This window comes from Corvus kubaryi, unplaced genomic scaffold (genome assembly GCF_017639235.1).
Source record: "Corvus kubaryi isolate FWS band 111438036 unplaced genomic scaffold, C.kubaryi_AGA036_p1.0 67, whole genome shotgun sequence".
Classification (NCBI taxonomy): Eukaryota; Metazoa; Chordata; class Aves; order Passeriformes; family Corvidae; genus Corvus; species Corvus kubaryi.
The window spans coordinates 1,144,399-1,158,542 of record NW_024582055.1 but is presented as its reverse complement, the minus strand read 5'-3'; the positions used below and the strand labels follow the sequence as shown (position 1 = coordinate 1,158,542).

Here is a 14,144-nt window from a genome sequence, read left to right as displayed (position 1 = left end):
ATGCCAAATATTCTCCAGGAGATGGGAAATAACTGCTTGCTTTCAAAGCACATCTGTTTGTCCTGTACTGTAATCAGAAGAAAGTGATTTCTATAGGTTTTTATTTTGAATGAATATTGGCTTTATTCCAAAGTACTGAATGTTTAAGTTTTATTGCATTTACTGTAAGGAAAACTTTGGAGTTCAAAAGGTTATTAATGGATTTCACTAGAAGCATTTTGAACTGTAAATTTTTCCAAAAACCATAAAAGCCAAGAAGAGGGAATAACAATCATAGTAGAAGTATGACCAAAGCTGTATTTTAATGGCTAGTTCTCTGTAAATTGAAACCTTCAGTTTATAAATATAGGGATACTCAACTATGTGTAGAATCATTAACTTCAATGAAACTTTCCCCATTGAAAATGTAATTGGGAGATCAAGGACTGCTTTGAGTAGGGTGGGACTAGTTGGGAATTTTTTATCCTAGAGGCCTAAAATGAGGCCTAATAATCCTAATGCTTGAATAGTAAACAGTTATTTAGAATTTCTACTTGCTTTTCTCCAATCCACCATCCAGTTTTAAGCGATTAATTACCCATTATCTTGATTAGACTAATTAAAGTGAGGATGAAATTATGTTTTCACTAGAGTGGGTCATTTGAAAGGAATTTGCCAGATCCCCATTTTACTCACTTTTTTAAAAGGCAGCTGTTATTTTCACTCTTTCTTATCACGCAATTTTGATTATGCTGCTATTCATTAGGGTCTTTTTGAAAAAGCTGACATTTTTCACATGGTAAATATTTCTGAGAGTTTAAGCTTCAAATTCGTAACTAGACATGGGATTGCATTTCCTTGCAAACCCAGTAATTTTTCCACTAGAAAAAAATCAACTGGGTAATGAGAAAATTTTCTGTTAACTTGAAATATCTCACATTTGCCACCATATAAGAGCACCCCACTACTTGTTGCTGTGAAATGTTGGTTGATTCTTGTTGACTTAATGCTTTTGACAGCTGAGTATTTCCTGGGAAAAGGTGAAAAAAAAAGTGGAGAGCTTTCAGATGCTGGGCACCTGGACTCATATTGAAAAGACTGTTTCTCCTCTTTCAGAGCAGCAGCTCAGATTTTCCACTGTCTTTAATAAGACCCAGAATCAGGTGTCCTATAGTCCAGAATGTCCTATTTCAAAAGGAAATAGCTATCTACTATTGAATGATAAAATTGAAAGAGTTTTGTTTCATCTCTGGCACAGATTAGCAATAGTTTTAAAGTAGAGAAAAATTAGTGTGACAGGCAAATAATTTTGTTCACAGCTCTACTGATCATTCCTTCTTTTTACTATGTTTAGTAATAACTGAAGAGTACAGATTACAAGGCACGAGTTCACAAGTTGTCTGTGCTAGCATAATTCAGATCCTCACAAAATTACACAAAGACTTAAGAAAGACACAAATGTTTACTTAATAAAAGTAATTTTCTATTGCTCTCTCCATAATTTCCTCACTGGTATCTTCTGTATTGTTTTTGTTCGTAATTTTACAGAGTTATGATACATATCACACATGACTTTTACCGTCTTCTGTGTTTAGAAAAGTTTACTCATTTAAAAGTAAGATCTCAAAGAATTTTCAAAATATAAATGGTGTTCTCATGCTTACCTCAGCAATTACATTAATTTAACTATTTGTCTCAGTGAATTTAAGTTATATTTCACATTTCCACAAATATTTTGTGTCTGATTGCTTTTAATGGTTGCCTTAGGCAGTCTCAAATTATTTTCAATCTTCTTTCTTTCTTCTGATTTTGAAGTCTCACTAGTTCTCTCTTTTTTTTTTTTTTTCCTATGTTTTTCTTTTGGATTTATAATTTTAAACACTGGCCATGGAGGGAAATTTATTTTTCTTTGCTTTCTGTGAAGTGCTTTGATGGGTTCCCCGTGCTATCTCTGGTTGGCATATTATGTTAAATTGGCTTTCTGCTTTCAAATTAAGAAATTATAATGTATTTCTTAATTTGGTATGATACAGACTCTACACTCTGAAGCTTGTAGGACACAGAATTTATCACCCCAATTTATCTTCTTCCACAGGGGTACAATCCTGTTGAGGACAGACAGCAGCAAAATGTCTTCATTGATGTTTTTCCACTTACCTCAAAGCTTCCTTCCAAAACCAGAAACTTGCAAGGAAAGAGTTTATGGTACTCACACAGTACTTTACTGGCCATGAGGGGAAGCAAATGCAGGATGATCCTGTGAGTGCTGACACTCCAATTCCCACTGGCTCCTCTTCCACTCAGACTGGCAACCACCTCATGTTTGCAGCCCTCCCCTGAAGTACAGAGCTGAAGTGACAGTTCAGCTGGGTTGGTGACTGCTTCTGAAATTTATCTGGTAATAAGGAAGTGACAAACAAAGGCATTTACACCTTTTTTTATCCTCCTCAGCCCCCCTGCATGTTGAGGCATGAAAACACCTGGTACCATCTTTCACCAATGTTTAACACAGTCTCTTCTGTCTAGGGTTGCCTTCCCTTCTTCTAGCTCAAGAAATGCTCTCAAAACAGCACCCAGTTTCTCTCTCCAACTTCTATTATTTACTGATATTGTCTCTTCTTTACGGAGGAGTACAATTTCTTGGAGAAGAACAGAGGGTTCCACCTAATCAAATATCACAACAGAAACCTAATACTCTTCTCAGTCACATCTACTTTTTTACAAACTCCCACTAAGAACAGCTACATGAATTTTAGTGCATTTCATACATTCTAGAGCAAGTAGATAGCTTTAATTGATGCCAAGGGACCTCATGGTTGGTACTTCTAACTTCAAAAACATTTCTGTAGAAAATACAATCATTTAAGAAGTAGAATAACGTATATGACATAGAAATAGTCAACCTTCGTTCAGATATAAACGGAGAAAAAAACATTTCAACTTTTTTTGTCTTTGTAAGTTGGAAACTTTTCAGATCTTTTAATTTGAGATAATTCCACAACACAGCCTGGAACCTTCTGGATAATTCAGAAGAATTTAAGTGATACTATAAAATATCCATATTTACAAATGTATTATTAAAAACTGCTAAGTGAACTAATTTTTCCTGCAATATTGTAATTTTTAATGAGTAATAACCATTATGATACTTATGAAATGCCAGAATTTAACAGGCAATCAGTGTTTTACAGCCATATATTAAACAAGGACCTTACCTACTGCTTTCTTTTTGATCCTTCTCTCAGTACAATAATATAAAAAGGCTGCCCACTTTTTCAGCTCATGAAAAAAAACCCTGAAACATAAAAAAGCAAGGCATCAACTCTTACTTGGTGATAAAATAAATGAAAATAAAATAATTAAAACATCCTTCTTACCATGTCAAGCTTGTGAACACACAGACATTTCTCCCACTAAGTGGTTCTGGAGGAAAAAAAGGAATTGCTGCTCATAATACGTGTTAGCCAGTTTAAGAAATTATGTTTATATATTATTCATACCAGTTCCAACTAAGTATTTACATAGACAGGTTATTGTATTGTTCTAGTATTAGGTAGACAGTGCTTGCCAAACTTCTGAACTTTCCTCTTGGGGGCAGGAAAGAGAGCTCGTTCTGACTCAGTGTGCCATGAATTCAGCTAACCAGATCTATTGAAGGAAGCAGCATACAGCTGACTTCTCCAGCTCACTGCAAGACTCAAACTGATGGATGCCTCAAGCACGTTCTCCAGATCAAGCATGGTCTTATCCCAGTATGGCTTAGATCCCCTTTTTTTCCTCCTGAGGTTTTAATTTCATACTATAAAATATTTTTTCAATGTTAAAAGAATCAACTTATTATTATGTTCTAAATTCCATTGGCAAAATTATTTTCAAAAATCCAGTGAGAAGTAAATTTATTTTCCAGTCTGCTGAAGCATTTTCTCTAAGAAATTCTCTACTTCAAGACTTTTGGTAACTTACATAATAACTGATAACATATTTGTCTCTATCTTCCTGCCACCAAGGTATGATTACTGGTAAAAAAATCCTATAGGTACAATGGAGATTTATAACTATTTCTTTTTCCTGAAAATGATGCAACCATAAGTATTTGAAAATGTAATTTCTAGATGAGAGTATGTATTTGGATGAGGACCCCTAGTGAAAAACCTCAGAGAGATAAATTCTATCCATAAGTCAGCACCTGCAAGGAATTTTCTGGCATCTGTATGAATATCTTTCTATTACTCTGTTAAAATCTTTGAAGACAAAACAATGCTGTGAACATTGTTCACCATGTTCATCTGAACACCTTCAGATGTGGGAACAGAAAGGAAGAAAGGTGTAGAGAAGACTTTATTAGTAAAGTTGACTTTTATATAGTTCCAAACTAACTCCTTACTATGCAGTTTTATATTTGAGAACACACTGAGGGCAAAGGGGCTTTCAGAGACTTCTTAGAAGATGGGTCTAGTTTAAAGATTGCTCAGTCCCTGCCACAGTTTCGTAACATCTGGCCCGAAACACTTCAGGATTCAAACCCACTCTCACAGTCACTTGAATCTCCCTTACAGGTCCTCCAGTTACTGTCATATTTGTGGGACAAAGTTGATGAAAGTTGTTGAAGAAAAAGGTTTTCACAAATTCAATGCTGTTGTGTAGTTTGTGTAATCTCACAAATTATCTAAATTTATAAAAAGCCAAATTTTAAAAAATCTTCACACTTTTTGCACATCTTCAAGAACTATTGTGTAAAAAACAGCAACAACAAAAAAATCATATTTTCTCTTCTATGACTGTTGATAGCCCTCTTTAACTCCTGTGGGAAGTGTATCAGACATCTTTTAGATACTGCATATGATGGCACCATTATTGATAACAACAATATCTTGCTGACTGATCTACATTACATTAGGCAGCATAACTTTATAATGCCCTCAAGAAATGATATTTAGAAAATTTACCCAAGCCTACAGTTGAATCTTCCAGGTATTTACCACCATTTTCCTTTCTAACAAAGGAAAGGGCTGAAGAATAGTTCTAGACAGAAGGTCAATTAGCTTTAACCCCCAGATTTTGCAGAAGAGCTTTACTGTAGCTAAAATAAAAATGTCATGCTTGGAGTGCTATTAAATTTATTAACAAAGTAAAATGCTTAGGTGACACAGACATAGAAACCCTAAGACATTTTTAAGACTCCAAGATTGTAGCTAATGCTAATAAAACAGGAGCGCAGTCTCTGATGAAATATTATTATGTTAAACATTAAATTGACAGATTGTTTGAGAAGCAATATCCTTGATTAGTTCTCTCTCATTCACTTTTGTTTGTATAGAGCAGAGAAAGTAGAAAATTTGGGTATTTTTTGAAAGTTTTGGGGTTTTTTGTGGCGAATTTTCACGTAGAGCAGTATTTAGTAAAATAGCTAATTCCTCTGTGGCTTGTCTCAATTTTCTGTGTAACATAATAGTAAGAAAGGCAATTGTCCCTTTAAAAACAATTACAGGGTTATTAGAATATCATATAATGAGGTTGTAATACATCTGTTCAATACTCTCACTTAAAATACAGATATGCCATCACCTCCATTCACCATAAACAGAGCTGCAGGTAAAATGGTGTAAAAGATAACTCCATTTCCTTACATTCCTTCACTGCATTGTGGCAGCCACTGGGGTGCCCATGACATTTAAATACACTTTCTTTCCATTTGGCTCTTGAGAATACCCAAATCCCATCAAGGAAGCAAGCTCTAAACAAATTCACAGAACAATGAACTAGCTTAGCTATATAGAAGGTGAAAATATTAAGAGCATTAATGCTTTGTAATGACATAAAATCCATATGATGGAGAGTAAAATGATCATAAGCCAAACTTGAACCATGGTCTAGTGGTAGCACAATGTAGTGCCTAATGGGGAGCCACAAACAGAGAGCAGCAAGTGCCAAGGAGGTCATAGATCCCTAAGGAGGGAAATAGAGCACTAATGGGAATCCAAAATCTTGCTGACTAAAGCAGTGTCATTGACAGGCTCAGGGAGAAATCAATCTATTTTTAAAACTACTAGTAAGTGTAAGGACTATAATGTAGGGCCTTTGAGGTACAAGTGGTAAAAACAAGTTTTAAAAAATGGGATGTCTGTTACTTTCCGAAGTAAATGTGTACTTTACTGTAGTGGGAATATTTTTATTTAGAAAATTTGCATATTAATAGTGGTGATTAGAATTGAAATGGTCTTCATTTGGATAACATGGTTTACAATTTGTCCCACAGAGCTTGCAACGGGGACATAACTTCATAAGGACCGATAGCTGTCATTTTACTTTGTTCTGCATTTTCTAATTTCATCCACCAGTGGAATAAGCAGCGTTTTATTCATAAAGCAAGGTCACAGAAAGGATTTTCACAGCTTAATCTTCCATAACATTTTAACAAGCAAGACTAGCCTCTATCCCTGTTTTGTTTTTGTAATATTTTATCTCACAGAAATATCTGTAGCTTCAGAATATCTGGAGAGGCATTTAACATGAGCAGCTTTTAATAATTTCATAGAGTCTAGCAAACCTATGTGCAAAACAACTCTGTGCTGGCACAAAACCATAAAATCTATTAATCTATTGCTTGTTTTCACTAATGTGTAGGATTTTATTGCAGAACTAAATATAGCAGCATTCATTAGATGTCATATTTAATATACAGGCACACTGAGGATTGCATTGCATTCAATACTCTAAAATCACACCTTTGTTCTGTTGTGAAGTTGCTTACAAGCCTTTACAGGAACATTCTTCAGATTAGACAGTGAAGTCCATGGACCTGTCCATCATTCAGTAACAGAACTGCTGTGTTTCCCCAGAAGTTCCCAGTATTTCACAACTTCACTCCCAGAAGTACTCCTTGGTCATTATCCATGGGAATGGCAGCTCTGTGGGCAAGGCTCCGTAAAAACATGTGAACGAATCTTAAGAAACATGACCCTTCTGGGGAAAAACTTCACTTCTGTGGCAAGGGAGGCAGCAAGTTCCATTCCCCAAAGGAATTCATTTTCCAGGAGTCTGAGATCAAAGTAATCTACAGGGGCTTCTGTTCCAGCATTATCAGTTCAAAGTAGTGACAGGTTTTTCAGACCTGTGCCATCAATAGCCCACTCAGAGGGCCTGTACCTGAGCACAGGTGGTACAGCTCTGTAGAAAAATCTACCATCCTTGTCACCCAAAGTCTGGTTTTGAAGGACAATGATGATTTCTCCTCTGAGACCAGCCCTATTATTCTTTCTCTTTGTGTTTTTCTTTTATCTGGGGATCTGCAGAGCCTGGAAAAACAGGTGAATGGAGCTAACAGAACACAGCTTTGATTCTGGAGGGTGGTTATCTGGGTGAATTGCTACAGTGGTAATTACTGTTAGGAAGACACACAAATAAATTGCTGGTGATATGATCTGAGATAGAGTATCTGGACTGTTTGTGATTCACCATTAAAAAGAGGCTTTCACTAAATACATTAAAAGCACAGTTTGTGCTCCTCCTAAGACTGCTTGAATTATGGGTGAGAAGAACAGGCATCTCAAAACCCCAGCACTATTATCTGTTAGGTCACTAAAGTGGTCACAAGAACCACTTTAGCAGAACTTTCAGGGAACAACATCAAACCAGTTGCTTAAGGATAAGACAAACTCCCTTAAGCATAGCCGAAGAGTAATTTAGAAAAACAATAAAATCTTTTCAGATCTTTTATTGGTCCCTTTCCTGCAAACTGTCTTGCAAGACTCATGAGTAAAAGGGGAAATAAAATCAGATAACCATGATTTATATATTAGATTCTTATAGAGCTGTCTTTGCAGTGAGATTTCCTATTGAAACCACACAGTTAAAAGAACCTGTCTTTAGATAATGCATAACTTATGCATTATCTAAACGCTCTGCATATTTGGTAGACATAATTTGCTGTTTTTCTAACATCTGAAGTCAGAATGTCACATCAGAGTGACAGTTTCTTTGTACTTACAGCTAAATTAATACAGAAAGGAAACAACAAACTGTTAGGCTGAAAGCTAACAGAAGATGTTTGCTGTCCTCTCATAAAGCTCCAAATCAGTATTTTTAAATGCCGACAAATAAGGCACACATGTAATGCAGTTAAGGATCAATCAAGACTAACTCTTTTTATGTTCCACAGAATTTTGTTGAGCTTTGTCTTCCAACGTTGAGTGAGGTTTTATATAGTGACTTTTTTTTAATAATAATTTTCTATAATTGTTATTCATGTGTCTTAAACCAGAATGATATGATACAATAAACATACTAATTGTTGTGACCGTGGTACTTAGAACAACACTGCCAAGCCTTTCAAAAGTGCTGATGTTTTGATTAGATTGACAGGGAGAAAAATAATATAATACATGGGTATTATCTTACCGAATATTCTTCTTTATCATGATATGGAACTGTATGCGTAAGGTGCTCAGCTATCATCTTCAATAAACTGATCACAGATTTAGACAAAAGATTATATCCATTTAACCCTTCCAAAGATCTGACACAGTTGCACTTTTGACATTTCTAAGACACAAATAATTCCTACTAAAAATCATGCTAGAGCTCCAACAATACTCTTTGGACTGCCAATATCGAGTTTCAATTGTACAGGTTGTTTTTCTTAGTTCTAAATGTTAAAATTAGAAACTAAAAATGCAAAGATGTTTTTTGCTGGTTTTTTTTCCCCCACCTGTGCATACACTGATGTGGCCACAAGAGTTACCTCCCAGCTAATCTTCATCCAAAGGGAATCCAACTCAGGACATTCTGTGTGCAGCAGGGTCTAATAAAACCAGTCCTGCTGGCTTCTGAAAATAGGGCCCTGGAACTGAATATATAATTTCTGATAAAACTGGTAACACCTTGAAATATCAAATATCCTAAAATATTAAATATCCTTTAATATCCTTAAAATATTAAGGCAAGCCTTTTAGATCATTGGTATGTATCTTCTCTGCTTACACAAATATAATCATCTGCGGGGTTATAAGTCATTTTGCAACTTGTCCTCTGTAGAACTAGTTAGAAACTGATGAATATGAATAGCTTGTCTCTGGACAAATTCACCAAATCAAATGGCAACTTCTTGCCGTTTGACACTGTGCTCAAGCAGTTTCTATTTCAGTTTTGAATAAATGGCAAATTTATAGTGATATGAAATTTATAATGAAGTAAACACACAAAACACTTAAAGTTATTGACTAATGTATTTATTTTCTTGAGTGACAATGTTCAATACACGCAAATACATGCAAAAATGTGAAAGAAATGACTGCTTATTATTTTCAATAAATAGTCTAAAGCTCATCTTAACTTTCTAGCATTTTACCTGTTTTCTTCTCCAGCAAGAAAACTATTTCAAGATTTAACAACAAAAGGAAACTTTCAGCAATTTCTAAAGATGTTAATTATTTCCAGATTTGATTATCAATTTGTAACTATTAAAACATTTGCAATTTTATATACAATACAGTTTTTGGGATCTACATACAAAATAAAAATCTCATTGATTTTTCTTATTAATCAGAGAGGTCCAAAACTATTTATAAAGCAATTCCTCTTAAAGGCAGCAAAGTGATTGGATAAGTTACCTCTATGCATTACCTCAGCAGAAACTCACTGACTGCCACTTTAAGGGCAGAACAGGGTACCAAGCTTAAAATACTTACTTTTTGAAAAGTAGAACTGAGAATTCTTCGGAAGTCAATCAAATAATAAACAATCTGTATAGAACCAGGGTACTGTTTTAAAAATTGCAACTTTAAATATTTCATTCTTCTTTAAATACAGTCAAACAATTAAGATAAAAGGTGCTGAAAAAATACACTCAGTATATTGCAAATATTCAAAATTTAGATGCTGTATCTTTCATGTCACTTCTGCACTTGTCTTAGAGTCTATTGAGATAAATTACATCTATTTCAAGACTAATTTGTAAAAAGCTGAGCTGAACAATAAATAAATTGAGCAAATTATTGAAAATTAAAATTAGGTCCACCAAGCCTTCAAATGAAAATCATGTTCTTCTTTGAAAGTCTGGTTGATCCATAACTTACTGTGTGTCTGTGAACGCAGTGTAGGGGAAACAACAAATACATTCAGCAGCTCCAAGTTAGCATAGAGGTCTTTCAAAACATGCACAGAGGAAAATGATATTACTGTGTGTAGATTGCTTTTTGTTATATTAGTAAATCCTCTTCCTAGAATTCAGACACATTTATCAAGACAATTATAATGCTACTTAGTTACAAATTAGCTATATATCAGAGTCCATATAAAACAGACTGTCTTCAAGCTAGTACTGCATGATCGTGATTATGGGAGTCCTTGAAATCATACTCAAACTCATGCCTTCATCAATTGATGGAGGCAGATGGAAACGGGATGCAAAATCCTGAAGGCAAAAACTCAATTGCAAAATTCAAAATACCCTCAGTTTTGTCTTAGAATCTCAAATACACTCTGAGAAGAAGCCTTAAGCCTTATGCAATTCCCACATATCATTGTCATTCTGGGAGCATAGAAATGACAATGCAATTCTGAAAATTGCATACATTGAGCCCCTCTGGTTTAGTAGTCTGCAGGAGTTGTTAGCAGTCAGTCTGCACTCAGGACAGGTGAGTACTAATTCCCACAATAGAAAATTGACTAAATTTCCATGGATTTTTTCCAAGGATATCTCAACCACTCTCATCCCCATGGTCCAAAGGACACCTCTTGTCAGCTCTCACTTGTTACAGAATGATTACGTCCGCAAGAAGACTTGTGACACCAAACTGTGTGTGTGCATACTAATTTGGATATGTCTCCAGACCAATGACAGGTTTTCACTTGTAAATGTGTATTGCAAGTAAATATGGGATTTAGTAAATGAAATATTTGTAAGAATTGCTAGCATTATGGAGCTCACATCTGCTTTCAACTATCACAAATCATTTGTAGTGTCAGTTGTTTGGTTTGTTCCTAAGTTTTAATTCAGAGCCTTTCTCTGGCTCAGCTTAGTACATGAAGCAGGCTTGCATGCCAAAGCTGTGATTAACTTTATAGATGTAGTGGAATTATGGAAATGCATCATGCAAAAGTGCGTACTTGCCAAAATTATTCCATGACCTTGTGCTTTCCTGAGTTTTAAATAATTCAGTGATGTATTGAATGAATAAATTTGTGCTGCTTGTTACTCTAAACAGTCATGCTTTCACTTTCCTTGCCATTCTTAATAAACCCTCACTTTCTAATATTCATGAAATATTGCATTTCAATTAAATTACATACGTATTGAGGAAATAGTTTTCCCCAAGCTGTTTAGTGTTGACACCAACTGTCATTTGCCTTTTCTTTTTGTATAATAACCATGGAGGTTTTATGTACAGGCAATATAAAGCACTGTCACACTTTAATGAGAAACTTTTTTGATTAAATATAGCAGAAGAGAGAGGAAACCTAAGCTATTAATAAACCTAAGCTATTTAAGTAACTTAAATAGCATATACTCAGTCCAAGCTTAAGTTTTCCTTTCCAGTATTTCAGGTGCTCAGTAAAAACTGCAGAACTCAGGTCTTTGAGCTGGTTCAATTTGAGCAGAATCGGGTTTTAAAGTGCAAAGGTAACAGAAGAGCGACAGTTAAAAGGTAGGTATTTTAAACAACATAGAAAGTAAAGGAGTATCTGAATATAAAGTTAAACCACATTGAAGCAGCAAAATACTGTTCTCCAATATGTCATTATTTCATTGTGGGTAAATTGATTAAAATTATTTTGGTTAAGGGTATTTCCCTTTTAAAATGGGACTTCTATAATTTTCTTATTTATAAGAAATAATTAAACATTTTCAAATTAAAAATAAAGTTGTGAAGTGATAGAATGAGAGGAAACAGCCTCAAATTGCACCATATAGGTTTAGATTAGATATTAGGAAAAAATTAATCATTGAAAGGGTTGTCAAGGATTGGAAGAGGCTGCCTAGGGATGTGGTGGAGTCACCATCCACGATGATATTTAAAATACATAGATATGTGGCACTTAGGGACGTGGCTTAGTGGTGGGCTTGGCAGTGCTGGGTTAATGGTTGGGTTCAATGATCTTAGAGGGTTTTTTTTAACCTCAAAAATTCCAATTCTATGACATGGTCCTTTCCAGACTACCTGATTTAATTCCCCACCTTTTGGCAAAAAATCAACAACTTTTTAACAAGACCAAAAAGACCCCCATTGCATATCACCCTCTATGACTGATGTAGAGAGAAAAAATTTGTCAGTGCTCAATCAGAGCCTTTTTCTCAAGTGAAAGCTGCAAAGGCCTCTCTGATTTCAAGATACAAACCTTTGTTACAGTGCAGCTGTTGCAGATAGCAGGTACCATGCAGATACCATAGAAGTTTATTCCTAGAGTGCAAATAAATATATTTTGGGGAAAAAAGGGCAAATATGAAATAAATGTTCCATTAGCACATATTCAAAAGGCCAGCAAACTCCTCCCAACTCTTATCAGTCATTTCTTGCTGTTTTCAAACAGCAGGGGCAAATGTGTTTGTGAGTTTCACCTGATAGATAAAGATTTCTCATTAATGTCTGTAACCAAATGCAGATCGTTAATATAGGAGATCTCCAACTGTCTTAACTTTAAATTGGCCCCAAAATACTGATAATCTTGACCTGATAGTGAAGCTATCACCAGCCCCATTTGTCATAATGTTTTCAGCAAATTATCTCAAACTCTTCTGGTTGCCTCAATGTAACTAAGAGGCCACAAATGTTTGCCCTGAAGCACTGACCATCAGTTTTAGAAAGACAGTAGCAGAATTACTGTAAAGAGCTAGACAAAATGAAGTACATTAAAGAATCAAAAGCTTTTGATTCTGCAATTGAAGCTATTTTGCAATATATAGTAGAAAGTTTTAAACAAACATCCCAAATACTCATTTCTTATAATCTTAGGAAAAGAGGTTGTCTGCAGCAGAAATACTCCAATTACCAGTTCAGAAGTTTAAAGTGTGACAGATCTGTTACGATCCGGTTTAAACCCAGAAAAACAAAGAAAGCTAAGTCTCTGCATAAACCAGAAAGAACTTAGAAGCTTCAAAATATTCCCAGAAACGAGATTAAAACCTAACGAGATTAAATGTTGATGCCAAAAAATTGATGTCTTTTATTTAATAGTGAAAGAGGAAAAGAGAAGGAAAGAGAAAAGTAGAGAAAAGTTAAAAAAAGCCGAGGTTACTTAAAAAGAAAAGCATAGGATAGGTCACCAGCACACTGCGCTACCTTTAGTGCCGCCGAGATGGGGTGGGGGGAGCGAAGCCGTTTGAAGCGTCTGATCTGCCTTCTCCGATCTCGGGAGCACTTTGGCTGCAATGCGGCCGCCCGTCCTCCGAGTGTCAGGCGCGGTGCCCGCTCGCTGCAGCCGAGCCTTGGCCCACTCACGGTGCTCTCAGCACGGGTAGGGGATCTACAACTCACCCGTGACTCCGGTCCGGGGTGCAGGACCAGGGGGGTTCTCCTCAGGCGGGCAGTATCAGCTCCCGGAGGCCTCAGAGTGTCTCGTAGCAGGGCGATGGTGGTGGTGGAGGGGGGGGAAGGCGAAGGTCAGGGACTCTGCCCCTCGCTTTTCTCTCCGACTTGCACCCGTTTCGCCTTCCTTTATATGGGCCTCTAGGCGGGCTACCCACGGTCCAAATTGCCTGTATAATGATAAGCAGACAAAATGACGAGGCATTTTTGGAGTTTTTCAGGTTTCGAGCAGTCATAATGAAAAAGCACTTTTGAAGCCTTTCTCTTATTATTAGGCTCTTACAAGATCATGAGCCTTCTCACACAAATTTCTTCTGTTTCATGCTTTTGAGAAAATGTGGGTGTTTACTGGGCATGTAGTTTCCTGTTTAGGTGTCACTGACACAATCACTTACGTGACAGATGAAAGAAAGGCTGCACAAAAACATTCCGTGTTTTTCCAGCCTTAACTCCACTTTAGCTTCCTGCAAGTAAAGAGGAACATTTTTGTTGACTTTAGCAGGTAGAAGGAGTGCTCAAGACTGAAAGAAAGAATTGGAATTTGTGTTGCTTCCTTCCACTTTTTCTAAATCAATATGTAGCTTTATAAAGAACGCAATGTTAATATCAGCAACGCTATCTGGACTAAGACAAAGCTATGGG

General features: G+C 36.0%; 1 long non-coding RNA gene across 8 annotated transcripts in view; it reads right to left on the bottom strand.

The window, feature by feature from the left end:
* The window catches only part of LOC121674296, a 37,002-nt gene extending 23,174 nt beyond the window's left edge, over window positions 1-13,828 (bottom strand). For 2 of the 8 annotated variants that reach the window (XR_006019521.1, XR_006019526.1), the window contains exons 1-4: window positions 13,257-13,811; window positions 8,687-8,824; window positions 3,195-3,274; window positions 2,137-2,374 (exon numbers count right to left, since the gene is read on the bottom strand). This is a non-coding gene — a long non-coding RNA (uncharacterized LOC121674296). Of the gene's footprint in view, window positions 1-2,136; window positions 2,375-3,194; window positions 3,275-8,686; window positions 8,825-13,256 lie in introns of all 8 variants that reach the window. The other 6 variants (XR_006019525.1, XR_006019519.1, XR_006019522.1 and 3 more) reach the window with 6 other exon arrangements.
* Between the last annotated feature and the right edge of the window lie 316 nt (window positions 13,829-14,144).